Source organism: Triticum dicoccoides, chromosome 5A (assembly GCF_002162155.2).
Source record: "Triticum dicoccoides isolate Atlit2015 ecotype Zavitan chromosome 5A, WEW_v2.0, whole genome shotgun sequence".
NCBI classification, from domain to species: Eukaryota; Viridiplantae; Streptophyta; class Magnoliopsida; order Poales; family Poaceae; genus Triticum; species Triticum dicoccoides.
This window is the reverse complement of record NC_041388.1, coordinates 704264175-704286268: the sequence shown is the minus strand read 5'-3', so window position 1 is coordinate 704286268 and position 22094 is coordinate 704264175.

The following is a 22094-nucleotide window of genomic DNA, read 5'->3' as shown; positions in this document are numbered from 1 at the left end:
CCCGCCAGACTATATCCGGAGAGGCTACTAATCGTGCCTCCACCAGCCAGGCTCCAAAGCCTGGTCCGGGGGCGGAAGCGAACACAAGGTGTGTGCCAGATGTTCCTCCGACGGAGGATGCGGACGGGTTATCTGCCACCAACTCAGAGGTGGAAAGTGCCATGACCCACAGGCGTCGCCGGACAATTCTTCGCGATGCTTGCTTCTCCCAAGAGGCATTAGATGCCTTCAATTCGGGAGATGCGCACCTCCGTGCCGCTCTAAATGGTCTAGCCAGAGCCACGGAGCAATATGTAAAAGACATACGGGTAAGAAAATTTTGGTAAATATATATGTAGCAGTAGCGCCCGAGACTGAAAACAGTTAGAATAACTGGTTTAAGGATCATTTGAAATGCAGGTTCTTACAGAAAAGAATTCCCTACTGACCCAGGAGCTGGAAGAGTGCAAAGCCCAGCTGGAGGCCGCACTAGCCGCGGCAGGGGAGCCTAAGGAGACCCCCTCTGGTAATATACATTTCGAAAGATAAGTATGTGGCGAAGCACGGCTTTTGTGCGAATCTGATAAATAAAATTGCAGATGGCGCCGGATTAAATCCGGAAAGGCAACACCTCGAATGCCAACTAAAGGCTAGTGAGAGGGTGATGTTAAAGGTGATGGGGAAGAAGAACGTTCTCCAAGATGCCAACACCCGGCTGGGCGTCGAGCTAAAAGATGTTCGTGCCCAGCTGTCAGACTCCGTGAAGGAGAATCAGCGGCTTTGGCGCGACATATTTAGTAACTGCTTGAACGAACCTTTTAAAAGAAAGTTCGGCGGTGCTGTTGATTAACAGAGCAATATCCGTAGGTATGTTAACAGGTCGTCCTGCAGAGGAGATGCCCGGTTCTACGGGTAACCTTCTTCCTGAGCTCTTGCAATTGCTCGATCGAGTTCGGCATGCGATGCGAGGCGTTGCCCAGGTCCTGTGGCCATCCGTCTCCACACCCGAAGGTCTTGGAAAGCTTGCGGAGAAGCTGAGGGGAGCACGGCGGCGCTTCCAGTTGTGGAAGATATCAGCCTGCCGTCAAGGCGCTAGGGAGGCCTGGGCCATGGTGAAGACGCGGTATTCACAGGCCGACCCCAACCATATGGCCGAGGTTGGTCCTGTAGGGCCCGATGGGAAGGAGATCCCTGTGAGCTTAGTATACGGCCAAGTGGAGTCGGCCGCAAAGTATTCCCAGCAGGACTGTAAATTAGACAGCCTATTAGATGGTATTGAAGAGGAGTACAATCAGTCAAAATGACTATGTAATTTAATTGACATTTATAATGCCTTCTAGGCGGATTGTAGATCATTTGTCATGGCCGACCTTTTCGCTTCAGCCTCGGGACCTGACTGTCCGGAGTGTGTCCGAATTCCCATGCGGTTATATAGGAACCGGGGAATGCGTGGAGACCAGGCGTAGGGGTCATCATGGCGTGAACAGACAAGTTCCCGACTAGTTATGTTATATTACATGGTTAGTAAGAAACATCTTCTAGGGAGAATAGTTCCGTTAGGGGTTCCTTTCCCTGGGAGGCATGCCCTAAAGTGCATGTCCATGCTGCGAAGAGAAACGCAGGAAAAACATCTGGGGGCACGTGGAAAAAATAGAAAAGATCGTCTTTAGTTCACCGACCGAATATTCCCTTAAGAACGCTAGCTTTCGGCTTCACCCAGTCTGAGGTACACGTCCAACTGACCCGGCAGTAACAATCACAGAGGTCCTCCCTTTACCGCCTAGCTGAACAATCGGGAACGTAGGGGTAAGCACAGGAGCCAGGCAACCCAGCTTGGCCAAAACTTAAGTCATATCGATGCATATAGTGGTGAATAAAAGGTACACGCGGAAGTTTGACACATGTGTTGGACGTGAAGCCCGTAGAAATAAGCTTCTGTTGAAAGAAGCCCCCAGGTTTGCTGAGCGCGGATAGCGCATCACTTTGTGAGCCTCTAAAGGCTATAAGAGGGAAAGAGAGAGAGAGGGAGAGAAATGTAAGACAGAAGGTATATATAAAAAATGGACAGAGTAAGGAGACGAACACAGGATCCGGCGCTAGGCATAGAATCTTCGGAGGCGGGCTGTGTTCCATGGGTTCGGCTCGAGTCGGTTATCCAATGCACTTCGCAGGCGGTACGCACCACCAGTCAGGACTTGGTCGATGATGAAGGGACCTTCCCACTTGGGCTTGAGTTTGTCCTTTTTCTTGTCCGGCAGGCGTAGAACTAATTCGCCAACGTTGTAATTTTTGGCCCGTACTTCTCTGCTTTGGTATCCTCGAGCCTGCTGTTGATAAAATGTGGAACGGGCTTTTGCCACGTCACGCTCCTCCTCTAATGCGTCTAAACTGTCCTGCCGATCGAGCTCGGCTTCTCTTTCTTCGTACATGCGCACTCGAGGTGTGTCATGAATTATGTCGCAAGGCAAAACTGCCTCAGCTCCGTACACCATGAAGAATGGTGTATATCCGGTGGTGCGATTCGGTGTGGTCCGCTGCCCCCAGAGTACGGAGTCGAGCTCCTCTACCCAGTGTGTGTTAGATTCCTTGAGGGATCGTACTAATCTGGGTTTAATGCCGCTCATGATAAGACTGTTTGCACGTTCGACCTGGCCGTTGGTCTGTAGGTGATAGACAGAAGCGTAATCGAGCTTGATGCCCAAGTTTTTGCACCAGAGTTTTACCTCGTCGGCCGTAAAGTTCGTGCCATTATCAGTGATGATGCTGTGGGGGACGCCGTAACGGTGTACAACCCCGGATATGAAGTCTATCACAGGCCCGGATTCAGCCGTCTTAACAGGCTTGGCTTCTATCCATTTGGTGAACTTATCCACCATGACGAGTAGATATTTGTGCTTGTGGGTTCCACCTTTAAGGGGTCCAACCATATCAAGCCCCCAGACCGCAAAGGGCCAAGTGATGGGGATAGTTTGGAGGGCGGTGGGTGGCATATGGCTTTGGTTTGCAAAGAGCTGGCAACCGGTGCACCGCTGGACTAAGTCCTGAGCGTCTGCCCGGGCCATCGGCCAATAAAAACCTGTACGAAAGACCTTGCTTACCAGAGATCGGGCTGCAGCGTGATGACCGCCGAGTCCGGCATGGATTTCAGCCAGGAGATTCCGCCCCTCCTCTTCGGAGATGCACCTTTGAAGGACTCCGGTAGTGCTTTTCTTATAAATCTCCCCCTCGTGGACTTTGTAGGCTTTGGATCCCCGCACTATGCATCGTGCCTCATTCTGGTCCTCGGGGAGTACCTGCCTAGTAAGGTAGGCGAGGAATGGTTCCGTCCATGGGGCAATGACGGCCATTATTACGTGGGTTGAAGGTGTTACTTCAATGGCAGAGCCACCGATTGTGTCAGAATGTTCGGAGTCGGGCGGTGCGGTTGGGTCCGGGCTGTTATTGTTCGGATCCCCTTCCCATGCCACGGATGGCTTAAAAAGCCTTTCCAAGAAGATGTTGGGGGGACTACATCGCATTTTGCGCCGATGCGTGCCAGGACATCTGCCGCCTGATTATTTTCCTGGGCTATATGGTGAAATTCAAGCCCCTCGAACCGAGCTGACATTTTTAGGACAACGTTGCGGTAAGCTGCCATTTTCGGATCATTGGCATAGAAGTCTCCGTTTATTTGGGATATTGCGAGGTTCAAGTCCCCGCGCACCTCTAGGCGTTGGATGCCCATGGATACTGCCATCCAGAGACCATGTAGAAGGGCCTCATATTCGGCTGCGTTATTGGAGTCCTGTACAAAATCTGTAGTACGTATTGAACTGTGTCTCCTGTGGGGGACGTCAGAACGACACCAGCCCCCAATCCGGCCAACATTTTGGACCCGTCGAAATGCATGATCCAATTTGAATATGTGTCGTACTCTTTAGGGAGTTCGGCCTCCGTCCATTCTGCGACAAAATCAGCCAAAACTTGTGACTTGATGGCTCGTCGTGGCTTATAAGTTATGTCGAACGGGAGGAGCTCGATGTCCCATTTCGCAATCCGGCCCATTGCGTCATGGTTGTTGATAATGTCGTTAAGTGGTACTTCTGAGGCTACTGTTATCGAACACTCTTGAAAGTAGTGTCGTAGCTTCCGGGATGCCATGAATACCGCGTACGCAATCTTTTGATGATGCGGGTACCGTGATTTGCAGGGAGTGAGGACAGTGGACACATAATAAACAGGCCTTTGAAGGGGGAATTTGTGTCCGTCTGCTTCTCGTTTGACGATGAGCACTGCGCTTACAACCTGATGTGTTGCTGCGATGTACAATAGCATTGGTTCACCGGTGTTTGGCGCGGCCAGGACTGGGTTTGTTGCCAGTATGGCTTTTATTTCGTCGAGTCCGGCCGTGGCTGCGTCCGTCCATTTGAAGTGTTCGGTGCGCCAAAGGAGGCGGTAAAGGGGAAGGGCCTTTTCTCCCAGGCGGGAGATAAAGTGGCTTAGAGCCGCCACACATCCGGTTAACTTTTGTATTTGTTTGAGGTCCTTTAGGATATCCAATTGCGACAGAGCTCGGATCTTGGCTGGATTTGCTTCAATTCCTCTATTGGATACAATGAAGCCTAAGAGCTTTCCGGCTGGAACGCTGAAAACGCATTTTTCCGGGTTGAGCTTGATGTCGTATGTTCGGAGATTATCAAATGTGAGCCTCAAGTCGTCTAGTAGAGATTCAACGTGTCTTGTTTTGACGACCACATCATCTACGTATGCCTCCACTGTTTTACCGATCTGGCTTGCCAGACATGTCTGAATCATGCACTGATATGTTGCGCCGGCGTTTTTGAGCCTGAAGGGCATCGTGTTGAAGCAGAATGGCCCGTATGGTGTGATAAATGTCGTTGCGGCTTGGTCTGATTCTGCCATCTTGATTTGATGGTAGCCAGAATATGCGTCGAGGAAACACAACGAATCGTGTCCTGCGGTGGCATCGATAATTTGATCGATGCGGGGGAGAGGGAAGGGATCCTTTGGGCAAGCCTTGTTGAGGTCTTTAAAATCGACACAAAGGCGCCAGGATTTGTCCTTCTTTGGTACCATCACCAGGTTTGCTAGCCAGTCCGGATGTTTTGTATCTCTGATGAATCCGGCCTCCAATAGCTTTGCTAGCTCCTCTCCCATAGACTGTCTCTTAGGTTCGGAAAAACGCTGAAGAGCCTGTTTGACAGGTTTGAATCCTGTTTGGATATTTAAGCTGTGCTCGTCCAGCCTACGTGGGATTCCTGGCATGTCTGAAGGATGCCAGGCGAAAATGTCCCAGTTCTCCCGTAGGAACTCTCGCAATGCGGTGTCAACATCAGGGTTTAACTGCGCCCCGATGGAAGCTGTTTCATTGGGGTCCGTTGGATGGACTTGGAATTTGACTATTTCGTCCGCTAGTTTAAAGGAGGTGGACTTGGATCTTTTGTCGAGTACCACGTCATCCCTATTCACGGTAGAGCGCAGCGCAGTCAGTTCCTCGGCCGCTAGGGCTTCGGATAGTGCCTCGAGGGCCAGTGTGGCTGTCTTGTTTTCGGCGCGGAGTGCTACATACGGATCACTAGCGAGAGTGATGATCCCGTTAGGCCCGGGCATCTTGAGCTTCATGTACCCGTAATGGGGTATTGCTTGGAAGATTGTGAATGCTTCCCGCCCTAGCAAAGCGTGATAACCACTGCTGAACGGGGCCACGTGGAACGTGACTTCTTCGGACCTGTAATTGTCCGGCGTGCCGAACACCACATCTAGTGTGATTTTTCCTATACAGCGTGCTTCCCAACTGGGGATTATTCCTCTAAAGGTTGTGCTGCTTCGCGTGATGCGGTTCCAGTCTATATCCATTTTTTGGAGAGTTTCCACATAGATGAGGTTCAATCCGCTGCCGCCGTCCATGAGTACCTTGGTGAGACGAAAGCCGTCCACTATTGGACTGAGGACCAATGCGGCTGGTGCTCGGGCTGTTCGGAATTTAGGTTCATCACTAGCGTTGAAGGTAATGGCCGTGTCACTCCATGGGTTTATTGTTGCTACTTGGTAGACTTCGGCAAGGCTGCGGAGTGTCCTTTTTTGCACATTATTTGATGCGAAGGTCTCGAAGACTGTTAATACCGTATTGGTGTCTCTGGGGTGGCTTTCTGTGGCCTTCGGGATTAGGAGGTTTTCGCCAATTTTGGCCACCTGCCGGAGTATCCAACATGCTCTAAGGCTGTGAGTTGGTGTGGCGTCCTCTGTACTATGAATTTTACAGGGTCCATTAAGCCATCCTTCCAGTACGGTTCCATGCCCTGTAGAGGGTTTTTTCCTTTTGGTGTTTGAACCAGGTGTCTGGTGATGATGCACCCTTTTATTTCGGACTGGGCTTGCATTAAGGGCCGGATTGTCCCAAAATTTTGTTTCGGTTTTCCGGGCGCTTTCCATCGCACAGTACTTTCATACTATGGACGCTAAGTCAACGAAGCATGTAATATCACGGTGACTTATGGCGTTAAGTATTCCCTTGTCCGTGCAATTATTGTAGAAAGATGAAATTGCGTCTTCCTCGCGGCAGCCCTTTATCCTGTGCATAACCAGGAGGAATCTGGCCCAGTAATGATGTACTGTTTCTTTGGGCTCTTGCCTGATTTGGGATAGATCGCTGATGTTCAGGTGGGTGGGTGGAATTGAATCTAAAGCCTTACCCCTTCTGCGGCTCAGAGGCCGAGGAATGTCCGAACTCGAAAGTTTGGATTCCTGGATGTCGTCCAATGAATCCAGTCCGTCGCCTGATTCAGGGTTCAGGTCTTGAGTGATATCCTCCCCTCCGTGGACATCCGGCTTGGAGGGATCGGGAATCCGGACATAGCGAGTCCTTAGGATAGATGAAGGGTCGCCGCACTGTCCCTCTACCACGGCAACGTGATGGGTGGCTTGGGGAGAGTTAATCTCTCTCAGATCGGTTTTAGGCCCAATCTGGTCGTAATCCATAGCGACTCCCAGGGCGGCGAAGCGATCCAAGAGCTCGTTTATGGAGGAAAGCTCTATTGGATTTAACTGCTCGGCATGTTCCGAGTTGACATGAAGATTGTTTTTGATGGCTCGAGAGGTCATCGTCGGCGTAGAAGCCGAACAGGTGGTCATAAGAAAACCACCTAGCCGGAGGGTTTGGCCGATAGCCAAAGCTCCCTTAGCAACGGTGCCGTCTTTAAAGACGGGGCGAGGCATCCTTCCTGATGGCGACGACACAGAGGAACTCTCAGTGAAAGCACCAATGTCAGTGTCAAAACCGGCGGATCTCGGGTAGGGTGTCCCGAACTCTGCATCTAGGCCGGATGGTAACAAGAGGCAGGGGACACGAAGTTTTACCCAGGTTCGGGCCCTCTCGATGGAGGTAAAACCCTACATCCTGCTTGATTAATATTGATGATATGGGTATTACCAGAGTTGATCTACCACGAGATCAGAGAGGCTAAACCCTAGAAGCTAGCCTATGGTATGATTGTTGACGTATGTGTTATCCTACAGACTAAAACCCTCCGGTTTATATAGACACCGGAGAGGGTTAGGGTTACATAAAGTCGGTTACAATGGTAGGAGACCTGAACATCCGTATCTTCAAGCTTGCCTTCCACGCTAAGGAAAGTGCCTTCCGGACGCGGGACGGAGTCTTCAATCTTGTATCTTCGTAGTCCAGGAGTCCGGCTGAAGGTATAGTTCGGCTATCCGAACACCCCCTAATCCAGGACTCCCTCAATGACCTACCCCCTACCCAGGCGGCTAGAAGTTGGCTTACAACTTCGATCTTTTAGGGTGCCATAGCTAGGTTTGTCGGCATCTCCGATCTTTTAGGGACATATCTCCCAGGAGACGTTGGATCACTCTCGGCAATGTGTCCATTCACTTTGATAGTGGGATGACTAGTGGTAACTTCTAAACAAGGCCTCCTTGCACGCCCACGCCTTTGCAGCAATAAAAGCTGAGGTGCCGCTATGGGTGATGACAAGGGCTGAATATCCGGGCAATGTTTTACCAGAATAGTGATTCCCATGCACTTTTTTGGCCTATGTGCTCATGTAACCTACAAACTTTGTTTTCCTCTTCTTAATTAATGAGATGAGACAAATCTTTTGCCTTCGTCTAAAAAAATTGGTAAAATCATGGGTCGTTTGAAGATGTAGTTGGACAAATCGTACAATATCCACATGCACTATAGAAGGGCAGGTGTACAAAACTATGCTAGTGAGGAAACTCTTTGATTTTGTCATAAATCCAAGGTGTACATTGGTCTCACCAGGACAAGCAATCATAAAATGATACATAGATTTGCTGACGAGATTCAACAAATGCCTATATTTTTGTATCATGACTCTGCCGGCAACTGAAGTATCATAAGCGGTATCATGCATATCAACTAGTCATCTTTAAGAGGGGGCACACAATTAAATAATAAAAAGAGGGTTTGGTATCATATCAACATACCGTATCATATTAAATGTCATACTATATTGTATCATGCATGAAAATAAATGAGGTGATTTAAGATATTAGCTGATGATACTGTGTAGAGGCGGAGTCAGGATTTCTCAAAGACTAGGGCTAAAACTAAGCGGCTATAAATAACACCAAATTTCACCATCTCAAAATCAAAGTCCTTTAGAATGTCAAATACCACATCTTTATTTCTGTTTTTTCATGTAAAAAGGGAAGAAAAATTACTAAGGTAATTTAATTATGACACCACCAACTCATTGATTTCAGCTGATACTAAGAAAGTAGGGGAAAATGGTGAGATTACCTAATTTACTCGTTCAGCCAGTAGTGGAGATGGAGCAGAACGATAGGGTGAACTGAAGGGCTGGAGGGGGCTGCTCCGACTACGCGAGATGATCCAAGGTTCGAGAACGCGATGATTCTACGAGCCGGAGGTCTGGATGTCTGGTTTATCAAGTAGGGAAGAAGCCTGGGTCCAAGGAATTTTTTGATCGAGCGGAGCATCAGGTCTAGAGATGAAACCGTGATCTAAAAAATGGCAACCGCTAGCGATTGTTTCTTTGGTGCGCCTCGTGCTGTCATGAGTGCCCAGTTGGGCCGAGAAGCTACGTGGGGGTGAGGCAGGAAGCTGTGGTTGGGTTGGTAGGAAAACCCTATTCGCCGCATTTTGCCGCAAAATATCGACCTGTCGCACACCCATCAAGCATTCGTGGCCCGGCCCATGTCGGATGCTTCCTACAGAGAAAATCGCTCAAAAAAATGAAGAGAGGAAGGAATTGAACCTCAAAACTCCGACTACTGGAGATGCGTATCTAGCCACTCAAGGTTAACAACACTTGTGTCTTACACATGCAAAAGGTCTGGTATTATCTGTTTCTTTCTTTCACGTTTTTCGTTTTCGTTTTCCTGTTTCTTTCTTCCTTTCTTTTATTTTTGTTTAGAAATATCGCAATTTCAAAAAAAGTTCAATATATTCAATACTTTATTGGGCTTTTCATAGAAAATGTTTGATTCTTTTTGCTCAGGTTTCAATAAACATTTCGTTCTTTTCAAAAAATATACAAAATTTGTTTGTGTTTCAAAATGTGTTCTGTGTTTCAAAATTTGTTTGTGATTTTTGAAAAATGTCGCATTTTCAATTTTTTCAAGTTTTCCAAAAAAAATGAAGTTTAACATTTGCTGCCATTTTTAAAAATTTGCTCGTGATTTTCAAAAAAATTGCGTTTTCAAATTTGTTCACATTTTCAAAAAAGTTTTGGAATTTCACATTTATTCCATTTTTCGAAAATTGTTCGTGTTTTTCAAAAAATATTCGTATTTTCAAAAAATGTTCACGTTTTCAAAATTTGGATAGAAATTTTAAAAATGTTCAAGAATTTCAAAAAATGTTTGTGTTTTTAAGCTTTTGTTCATACTTTCATGCAATATTCCATTTTTTTATTCGCCAATAAAAAAATGTTCGCTGTTCGAATTTTTGTTCAGCATATCATGAAATGTTTCATTTCCCAAAAAAAATTCACAAATTCAAAAAATGTTTGCGGTTTCAAATTTGTTTCGAATTTCATAATTTGTTCACAAATTTAAAAAATGTTCGGGGTTAAAAATTTCTTTGGAATTTCATAATTTGATCACACGGTTTCAAATTTATTCACAAAGTCAAAAAGTGGTTCACATTATCACAAAAACAATTTCTGACTTTTCAAAAAAAATTGTTCACATATTCGAAAAATGTTCCTGTCTCTAATTTTTTCACCAATTCAAAAAAGGTGTGCACTTTTTTAAAGAGACACATTCAAAGAAAGTATACTTTAAAAAAAATCAATACAACAAGTAATATTGGGTTCGCTATAGTAATTTGTTCCTGTTCACAAGTCAGCTTTATCTTTGATCTATGCGCCGCTCTTTAACCAATTGTACTAGTCTACTGGGTTGGCCACGTGTGCGCTGTCACAAGCACTGGTTCTCAAGTACGAATCCTCGTGGCGCCCGCCTTTCCTTTTTGCCATCTCTTTTCGTCCCGTGGTGAAGCTTCACGAGCCGGCCCAGTCGAGCTGCCCCTGTTCGTCTGGCCGCCAATTTGACGCAAAGAGCGTAAAATAGGAGCTCTCGGGTTGGTACTCCAGAAGGGGGAGCGCCTATATGACGACCAACGCGCTGCTGGCCGGCCCATGTGCGGGCCAGGACGCCGCCTTATTTTTTTTCCTTTTTTTCAGTAATTCGGGATATCAAAAAGTTCTAAAATTTCAGAAAAAAATACTAATTTTAGTAAAACAATCACGATTTCGAAACGTATTCATGATTAGAGAAAAATGCTCAGGAATTCAAAAACTTTTCATGAATTTGTAAAAGATGTCCACAAACTCAAAAAATGTTCATGATTTTGAAAAAAATCATGATTCAAAAAAATGTTCGCTAGTTAAAAAAATGTTCGTGAATTTGAAAAAATGTTTATGATTCAAAAAAATGCTCGCTAATTTGAAAAATGTTCACGAATTTGAAAAAAATGTTCACAAATTCAAAAACTGTTCGTGAATTTGGCAAAAATGTTCACGATTCAAATTTTTTTGCTAATTCAAAAAATATTCACGAATTTGAGAAAAACGTTCACAATTCCAAAAGATGTTCGCTAATTCAAAAAAGTAGTGAATGCGCACATGCAATGCACGTTAATATTTAGGCAATATATTAATTGCACGTGGATATTAGGTATGCTATTTTTTGTGTGATAATTCTATTATTAGTGCAATATTTGGTATGATATTAATTGTACGTTAAACATGTTGAACGCTCGCCATTGAAGTAGTGTAGGTCATTGGATTGACCTGGTTTGATGGTCGAGATCAGTTGGATCTGCCGCTTTGGGTCCTTTTATATTGGTATAGATGTTCGTAAATTTCACAAAAATGTTCGCGATTCAAGAAAATATTCTCTAATCCGAAAAAGTTCACGAATTTGAAAAGAAATGTTCACGATTCAAAAATAAATGTTCACTATTTTGAAAAACTGTTCACGAATTTGAAAAACAAATGGTCGTGATTCAAAAAAATATCACTAATTAAAAAATGTTCACAAATTTGGAAAAAAATGTACAAGATTTTGAAATTTTAGTCTATAATTTTAAAATGTTCATTATTTAGAAAAAATGACCATGAATTCAAAAACGTGTTCACGACTTAAGAGAATGTTCACAAGTTTCTAAAAAATGTTCAAAAATTTAAGAAAATGTTCACAATTTTGAAAAAATGTCCGTGAGTTATAATAAGTATTCACCGTTACAAAAAAAAATGTTCATGATTTTGGAGAATGTACACGAATTAGTAAAAATAAAACCACGGTTTTGAAAAAATGTTCATCATTCCAAAAAAAGTTAACGACTTAAAAAATAAATCAAAAATTAATATATTTTCGGAAATTGGGAAAAAAGAGTAAAAATGAAAACATGTAAGTAAAGAAAAAACGAAAAGAAAACAGAAAACAGAAAAGGGAAAGAAAAAACAAATAAGAAAAAAACGAAAAGCTCGGTTCATGTTAATAGCAGCGAGCAAGGGGGGAGGGGGTACGCGCTACGTCGCTCCCTGGCGCGGTACACTGTAACGCCCTCGATGCGGCTATATCTCCTACGTGTCGAAGCACGACTTAGAGGCATAACCGCATTGAAAGCAATGTCGCAAGTAAGGTAATCTTCACAACAACCCATGTAAATATATAAAAGGGGAAAGATACATAGTTGGCTTACACTCGCCACGTCACACAAATACATGAATAACATTACAATCATCCAATACACTCATGGTCCGACTACGGTACCAAAATAAAAGATCAATCCCCACATGCGACACGGTCCCCGATCACCCCAACTGGGCACCACTACTGATCATCTGGGAAAGACACATAGTAACGACGAGAGTCTTCATCGAACTCCCATTTGAGCTCAACCGCATCGTCTGGAGCGGTATCATCGGCCCCTGCATCTGGTTTGGAAGTAAACTGTGAGTCACGGGGACTCAACAATCTCACACCCTCGCGATCAAGACTATTTAAGCTTATAGGTAAGGCAAGGTAATATGTGGAGCGGCAGCAAGCGACTAGTATATATGGTGGCTAACCTGTTCGCAAAAGAGAACGAGAAGAGAAGGCAAAGCACGAACGAAGAACTATGATCAAGAAGTGATCATAGAACAACCTACGTCAAGCATTACTCCAACACCGTGTTCACTTCCCGGGCTCCGCTGAGAAGAGACCATCACGGTAACACACGCGGTTGATTCATTTTAATTAAGTTAAGTTTCATGTTATCTAGAACCAGACATTAACAAATTCCCATCTGCCCATAACCGCGGAGAACTCGGCATATGGGAGACAATCTATCCACTTCATACCGAAAGAGATAACGCAAACCCTGAGCATATCTTCGAGAATCTGATTGACACGCTCGACTTGACCGCTAGTTTGAGGATGAAAAGTTGTGCTGAAACGGATGTTGGTGCCCATGTCCTTCTGAAAAGAATCCCAAAACTTGGAGGTAAAGATGCTGCCACGGTCTGAAGAGATCAACTGTGGAATGCCGGCCGTGCAGAGAGACAATCCGAGAGGTATAAAGCTCCGCCAATTGAGCTGCAGTGATAGACTCTTTGATAGGCAGGAAATGAGCCACTTTAGTGAGTTTGTCGATGACAACGAATATAGCATCATTGCCACGCTTGGACTTTGGAAACCCAGTCACGAAGTCCATATCAATGTGGTCAAACTTCCATTCTGGAATGGCAAGAGGTTGGAGGAGACCAGCTGGTCGTTGGTGTTCTGCCTTCACTCTTCTACAGACATCACATTCATTCACGAACTGAGCAATCTCGCGCTTCATTCGAGTCCACCAATAAGCCTGCTTGAGGTCCTAGTACATCTTCGTACTCCCAGGGTGGATGGAGAGGAGTGAATTGTGAGCCTCGTTCATAATGACTTTACAAAGGTCACCTTTAGTCACAACAATGCGATCCTCGAAGAAGAGAGTATCCTTGTCATCAAGGCGATAACACTTGTACTTGGTTTGACTCTTGGCAATCCCAATCTTCACCTTCTTCACCATAGCATCAAGAAGTTGAGCCTTGCGAATCTAATCTTCCAAAGTAGGAGAGACTTGAAGGTTGGCGAGGAAACCTTGAGGAACAACTTGCAGATTGAGTTTGCGGAAAGCTTCACAAAGCTCGGGTTGGTAAGGCTTGAGAATCAGACTGTTGCAGTACGCCTTCCTGCTCAAAGCGTCAGCAATCACATTGGCCTTGCCTGGAGTATATTCGATTCTCGGATTATACTCTTGAATCATTTCGACCCAACGAGTCTGAATGAGGTTGAGATTAGGCTGAGTGAAGATGTACTTGAGACTCTTATGGTCAGTGAAGATGTCCACTTTCCTTCCCAATAAGAGATGTCTCCAAGTCAAAAGAGCATGCACAACTGCCGCTAACTCGAGGTCATGAGTGGGGTAGTTCTTCTCGTTGGGCTTCAACTGGCGAGAAGTATAGGCCAGAACTTTCTTCTCTTGCATCAACACTGCACCAAGACCTTGAAGAGAGGCATCGCAGAAGACCTCGAACGGTTTGGATTCATCAGGAGGAGTCAGAACTGGAGTAGTGACTAATTTCTCTTTCAGGGTGTTGAAAGCGATGTCACATTCAGGAGACCAAACGTACTTGACGTGCTTCTGGAGAAGGTTTGAAAGAGGCTTCGCGATCTTTGAGAAGTTCTCAACGAACCTTCGACAATAGCTTGCGAGACCAAGGAAGCTGCGGAGTTGCTTCATGTTCTGAGGTGGTTACCAATTCACAATTGCAGACACCTTCTCAGTATTCACTGCTATGCCCTTGGCAGAGATGATATGCCCAAGATAGAGAACCTCATCGAGCCAAAACTCGTACTTTGAGAACTTTGCGTAGAACTGATGTTCTCTGAGCTTATCGAGCACCAAACGCAAGTGCTTGGCATGATCTTCGTTGTTCTTGGAAAAGACCAGAATGTCATCGAGGTAGACCAAGACGAAGTCATTTGTGTAGGGGTTGAAGATGGAGTTCATCATGCGAGAGAAAGTCGGAGGAGCGTTGACAAGGCCAAAAGACATGACAGTGTATTCATATGAACCATAACTTGTTCTGAATGCCGTCTTGGGAATATCTTGCTCACGGATTCGAATCTGGTGGTAGCCCATACGGAGATCAAGCTTGGAGAATACTTGAGCACCTTTGAGTTGTTCAAACAGCTCGTTGATGTTGGGAAGTGGGTACTTGTTCTTTATAGTCTTCTTGTTCAATGGACGGTAGTCAACACAAAGTCGGTCCGTTCCATCCTTCTTCTTCACAAAAAGAATTCCACAACCCCACGGAAAAGAACTAGGTCGGATGAGACCCATTCGCTCTTGAATATCGAGTTGCTTCTTCAGCTCCTTCAACTCTTCAGGTCCAAGCTTGTAAGGACGTTTGCAAACAGGTTCCGTGCCAGGCTCAAGATCGATGACAAATTCAACTAGCCGGTGCGAAGGCATTCCTGAGAGCTCTTCTGGAAAGACGTCTTGGTATTCGCAAACGACTGGAATTTGAGAGATGGCATCCAGTTCACCCTTCTCATTGAGAGAAAACAGACGGATGGTATCATCACGAGCGGCAAAGACAATTACATCCTCAAACGAATGAGTCAATTGAATCTGCCTGGCAGCACAATCAAGATGAGCCTTGTGCTTAGAAATCCAATCCATTCCGAGAATAAGATCAATATCCGAGTTTCCAAGAACCACTGGAAGGACAGAAAATTGTAGTCGCCCAACGTGATAGAGACATTTGGGACGCAATTGTTAGAAGTCATTTGCTTGCCCGGAGACACAATCTTCAACGGGAAAGGAATCCTTTCGGTCACAAAATCATGCTTGGCAACAAATGGTCTTGAAATAAAAGAAAGAGATGCACTAGTGTTAAAAAGAACTTTTGCAGGAACATCGTTAACAGGAAGGTTACCCATGATGACATCTGGCGAGTCCTCTGCCTGAGCTGCGTTCAACAAGTTGACCTTGGCGTGCTTTGGGTTATGCTTGACCACAGCTGTACTTGCCGATCTCATCGGAGGAGGAGGAGGAGGGAGATGCCTCTGATTGAAGCATTTGTTGGCATAGTGACCCTTCTGTTGGAACTTGTTGCACGTGACCTCCGAGAGCGGACGGTGATACAGAGCACTCGATCTTGGAGCTTGAGACGAAGTCTTGTTCTGAAAGCCAGGGTTGGGTGGGTGGGAAGATCCACTGCCACCTTTGCTCTTCTGCTGATAAGGCTGACGGAACGGAGGAGGAAGAAGCCAATACTTCTGCTGCTTAGCCACTTGAGTTGAGGAAGAAGGACTAGGATCTTTGGCTCGCTTCTTGGAAGCATCGCACTTCAGTTGAGCAGTCTCTTGCTTCATTGCCATGTTGTAAAACTCATCGTACCTCTTGGGCTCAAAGAGAACGAGAGCAAGCTGGATTTCTTCTCTGAGACCACCCCTGAACTGGTATATCATGCTTTTCTCGTCAGGGATGTCTTGCTTAGCAAAACGGGCGAGCTTCTGAAACATCTTGTTGTACTTGTAAACAGACATAGAGCCTTGCTTCAGGTTGCGGAATTCCTCACGCTTGCTTTCAACCACACTCTGAGGAGTATGATGAGCTTTGAAGTCTTGACGGAATTCATCCCAGGTAATCACACGGCCTCCTCTGGAATCTTTGTACTCCTGAAACCATTCTGCAGCTTGGTCTTTGAGTTGGAAGGAAGCGAACTTGACAAAGTCCTCAGGCCTGACATTACTGCACTCGAAATGCTTGCATATGTCCACGAGCCAATCATCAGCGTCTGTTGCCTCAACACAATTGCTGAAGGTCTTTGGCTGGTTAGCAAGGAACTGGTTGAGTGTAGCAAAGTGATTCTGATTGTTGCCTTGTCCCTGGTTCCCTTGGTTGCGCTCTTGAACAAGTTGCATGATCAGCTGCGTGTTTGCATTGGTAGCGGCCATCACAGCTTGCCATGCCTCCGGAGGTGGAGGTGGTGGTGGCGGATCAGGATTCGGAGTCGTGCGCGTTGGAGGAGCCATCCTGAAGAGGTTGACATCCATTAGCACATTGGCAGACAAATATTGAAGCTGAATCAAACGGGTCGAAATTGCAACATATAGTCTTCACATCCGAACAAAATGAACGAATGCATTCCAATAGAAATGGTCACATATCCATAAATTGAGAAGCCACTTAGAATTGAGGTAGAAGAAAAACAACAAGGTACGGAACAAGAACGAATACTCGGTGAGGATCACCCAATCTCAAACCAAATATCCATGGAAGAAGAACTGGAGCTACAAGAATTCCCACCTATGAAACTCCCGAACCTTTCCGGTTATGCAATCAGGTGTTGGGGATACAGGGGAAGCATAATATCTCACCCAAATCTAGCAAATCCTACATCCAGCTGTATCCATCCTTCGACACATAACCGAGAAAAACTTCGGAAATCGTTTACCTCAACCTTCGAAAAGCATCTGTTATAAAAGTTATGGCAATACTCCCGAACTCCCGCGCTAGTACTGGGTGGCGTCGAGGTTATCTCACCAACAACTGCATAAAAGAGATTTTCGATGTCGGCGAAACTCAGGTATTTCAGAATCTCAACGATAAAATTGTGACGACAACACCTCGGAGCTCAACTCCCCGGGACACTGCCACAACCCCTAAATGACAGGAGGCACCAAGAACAATGTTCTCGTCACAAATCGATCAGAACGATTCCAAGATACCCGCGTGATCCTAATTTTTTTAGTGAAATTTGAGAAGACAAGAGTCAAAACTCTACGTCAGGATGCCTTACCAGAGCGATGAAGGGACTGGGGAGTAAAAAGAATTCCTAAGCTCTCCGATGTATAATTCCTAAATGACTCAAAATATTTTTCTAGACTCAACAACGCCAACGATTCGATCAATTAGGGGGCTCCTAAGGTCGGGGAAGGCTCTGATTACCAACTTGTAACGCCCTCGATGCGGTTATATCTCCTACGTGTCGAAGCACGACTTAGAGGCATAACCGCATTGAAAGCAATGTCGCAAGTAAGGTAATCTTCACAACAACCCATGTAAATATATAAAAGGGGAAAAGATACATAGTTGACTTACACTTGCCACGTCACACAAATACATGAACATTACAATCATCTAATACACTCATGGTCCGACTACGGTACCAAAATAAAAGATCAACCCCCATATGCGACACGGTCCCCGATCGCCCCAACTGGGCACCACTACTGATCATCTGGAAAAGACACATAGTAACGACGAGAGTCTTCATCAAACTCCCATTTGAGCTCAAGCGCATCATCTGGAGCGGTATCATCGGTCCCTGCATCTGGTTTTGGAAGTAAACTGTGAGTCACAGGGACTCACCAATCTCGCACCCTCGTGATCAAGACTATTTAAGCTTATAGGTAAGGCAAGGTAATATGTGGAGCTGTAGCAAGTGACTAGCATATATGGTGGATAACCTGTTCGCAAAAGAGAGCGAGAAGAGAAGGCAAAGCACGAACGAAGAACTATGATCAAGAAGTGATCCTAGAACAACCTACGTCAAGCATTACTCCAACACCGTGTTCACTTCCCGGACTCCGCCGAGAAGAGACCATCACAGTAACACACGCGGTTGATTCATTTTAATTAAGTTAAGTTTCATGTTATCTACAACCGGACATTAACAAATTCCCATCTGCCCATAACCGCGGGCACGGCTTTCGAAAGTTCAAATCCCTGCAGGGGAGTCCCAACTTAGCCCATCACAAGCTCCCACGGTCAACGAAGGATATTTCTTCTCCCGAGACATTCCGATCAGACTCGGCACCTCGGTTTTACAAGACATCCTCGACAATGGTAAAACAAGTCCAGCAACACCGCCCGAATGTGCCGACAAATCCCGATAGGAGCTGCACATATCTCGTTCTCATGGCACACTCAGATGAACACTACGTACAACTAAAACCAACCCTCAAGTTTGCCCGAGGTGGCGCTGCAAGTGGCTCTGTTTGGACCAACACTCAGAGGAGCACTGGCCCGGGGGGGGGGTTAAATAAGATGACCCTCGGGCTACGGAAACCGAAGGGAAAAACAGGCTAGGTGGCAAATGGTAAAACCAAGGTTGGGCATTGCTGGAGGAGTTTTAGTCAAGGCTAACTGTCAAGGGGTTCCCATTATAACCCAACCGCGTAAGGAACGCAAAATCCGGGAACATAACACCAATATGACGGAAACTAGGGCGGCAAGAGTGGAACAAAACACTAGGCAAAAGGCCGAGCCTTCCACCCTTTACCAAGTATATAGATGCTTCAAGATAACAATATAATATAGTGATATCCCAATAATAAACAATGTTCCAACAAGGAACGATCTCCAATCTTCACCTGCAACTAGCAACGCTATAAGAGGGGCTGAGCAAAGCGGTAACATAGCCAATCAATGGTTTGCTAGGACATGGTGGGTTAGAGGTTTGACATGGCAATTTGGGAGGCATGATAAGCAAGTCGTAGACATCGTAGCATAGGCATAGCAAAAGAGCGAGCATCTAGCAAGCAAAGATATAAGTGATTTTGAGGGTATGATCATCTTGCCTACAAAGTTGTCAGAGTTGACTTGATCCTCGTAAGCAAACTCAACGGGCTCCTCGTTAGTGAACTCGTCTCTCGGCTCTACCCAAACAAGACAAACAAGCAAAAGGAACACAATCAACCACGTGCAATGCTCAAACAAACATGATGCAAACATGGTATGCTATGCGGGATGCGGTATGTGATGCACATGCAAGATTTGACAAGGAATGATTGAACCTGGCCTCAACTTGGAAATCCAAGAGTGCGACTGGAAAGGTGAGGTGATTTCGATTTAAATCGATATAAAGATCACTGGAATCGGATGCACGGTTTGGAAATGGCAAGCAAAACAAATATGGCACCGGTCTGCGATAAACAGCAAGTAGCCATCTAAAAGCATCAACATAATTATGCTAAAGCACTCAAACATGACAACAAAATACATGGCAGGGATCCAATCATGATGCTTGACAAAAGATGAACACTGAGCTACGGCCAATACATCCATTATCAGGTTCAAACGAGCATGGCAAAAGTGCAAATGATAACAGGTTTCAGACTTAGTGAAATTAACACAAGTCTGGAATTTAACACCAGATAGCACACTTTAGAGCATGAAAGCTACATGCTACAGGAACTTAACCTGGCAAAGCAAGACATGGCATGAAGCTACTCAAAGCACTTAACAAAAGTCCCTTAGTGACCTTGAGCCAAAAGGGATCAGAAAATACAATTGCAAGCATGTGAACATGGAAAAAACATAAACAAATCATAGACTTGGTGAAAAACTAGAGCATGCAAATCTGTTAACGAGTAGGCATGTTTACGAGCTCGATGCACTCACTACAGAGCATGGCATGACAAACTAAGAATACACCCATCAAGAATACATGTCATAGAAGCTAGACATGGCAAGAACAACAATATAGCATGCACGGATCAATAGCAACATCCTCGGCACAATCGCTAACAAGTCAACAATCTGCCAGGATTCACGAAATAGCAAAAGTAGAGCTCGATTGACTCAAGCTAGGGTGCTCCATAAATGCAAACAAAGACATGGATGGATAGATCACCACAATGTTAACAAATCATCCTTACTGATCATCCTTAAAATAGGCACGGATCACTAGGAAACAACAAGAACATATGGCATAACGACGAAATCAGGACAAGGACTTAGTGAAATTCTAAGTCCCTGAAATCAGCATTACCGATTGCACTACTTTGCAAGCTTGTGCTAGATACCACACATATCACAAAAATACATGGTAAGCACCTCTGTAAAGATGGCATGGCATATAACAAAACTCATGTAGAGCTCAAGAGCATATCATGCACACATTAATCATGGCAAAAATGACAAATATCTATTTGGTGAAACAGATCTGCCAAGTTTATCACATATCCCTCTTCCAACAGCATTTTGGGCATCGAGATGAGCTCAAATGAAAATGGTGCAATGAGATGAAATGATGTACTCTCTGAGGCGAACATTTTGATATGCTACATGCGCAAATCGGAGCTACGGATGCAGAGATACGACATGCCAAAGTTTGCAAAATAATTAGGGTTTGAGGGGAAGAAGTCAACCGAGATCTAGATCCAGATCAAGATCCGGGTACTGTTCACGCACTGTAGCAGCTCGAGGTCGCCGGAGCTAAAAGACGTCGCCGGACTTAGGGCTCGCCGGAGGAGAGGCGGCCGGAGATGGGGGTCGCCGGAGCATGGCCGGCCGGATCCGAAGCTTGGGGAGGAGGAGGCCGGCCGATCGGCAAGGTCACCGCGGTGGGGCGGCTCGGCCCCGGCGGCAGGGCGGCGGCCGGAGTCAAGGTGCAGGTCGGCGGGGCGACAAAATGGCGAGGTCGTCGGCGATGGCGCGCGGCGGCCAGAGCAAGGAGGCAGGCGGCGCTCGGCGGCGCGCGGGAAGACGAAGGCGGGCGCGGGCGGCGCGGCTTCGGGCCGGGGAGGGCCCCGCCTGGGCCCGGGCGGGCCGGCGCGGGCGAGGCGGCGATGTGGTACCCCCGGGACAGGTGGCGGCTCCGGGTTGGACGGGGGAAGCGGCGGACGTGTCCGGTTGCGGCCGGACGTGTCCGATGGCGCGCGAGGTGATTTTTTAGGGTTTCGCCCGGGATTTGGAATGTGGGGATCTATATATGGGGGTAGAGGGAGCTAGGAAGCTCCAAATGGAGTGCGGTTTTCGGCCACGCGATCGTGATCGAACACTCTAGATGATGGAGAGGGTTTAGGTGGGTTTTGGGCCAGTTTGGAGAGGTGTTGGGTTGCAACACAAACGAGGCCTTATCGGTACCTCGATTAACCGTTGGAGTATCAAACGAAGTCCAAATGGCACGAAACTTGACAGGCGTTCTACCGGTAGTAAACCAAGGCCACTTGGCAAGTATCGGTCCAATCCGAAAATGTTTAACCCCCACACACGAAAAGAGGTAGAAAGGGGCACCGGAGGAGATAGGAGCGCCGGAATGCAAAACGGACAACGGGGAAAATGCTTGGATGCATGAGACGAACACGTATGCAAATGCAATGCACCTGATGACATGATATGAGATGCATGACAAAGGCAACAACACATGAAGACAAAAACCCGAACCCGAGGAAATAAAATAACTTAGTGCCAGAAACGACAAGAGTTGGGATGCATATAAGGTAAATTACATCCGGGGTGTTACATACATGCCGTATAAGAACCCCGCTCTAGAGGTTGGGACTCTATAAGGCTACAAATATGATAAAAAATCTTATTAAATGTACAGCGTTGCTTGTGCCACGCCTCGGGCTATAGCCCCAGTTGCCCCAGGCCCGGATTTCGTTCCTCATACTATGCATTATGAAAGTAATATCATACATTAGTATCATATGCATGATACTAGTATATTATACTTCCATTTACGGGTAGCCTATGAGCGTTCCTAGTTTATTAGATCTGTATAATACATTGATGAAAGATCCTTCACAATCTATATGCCAGAATGTTGACCACCATC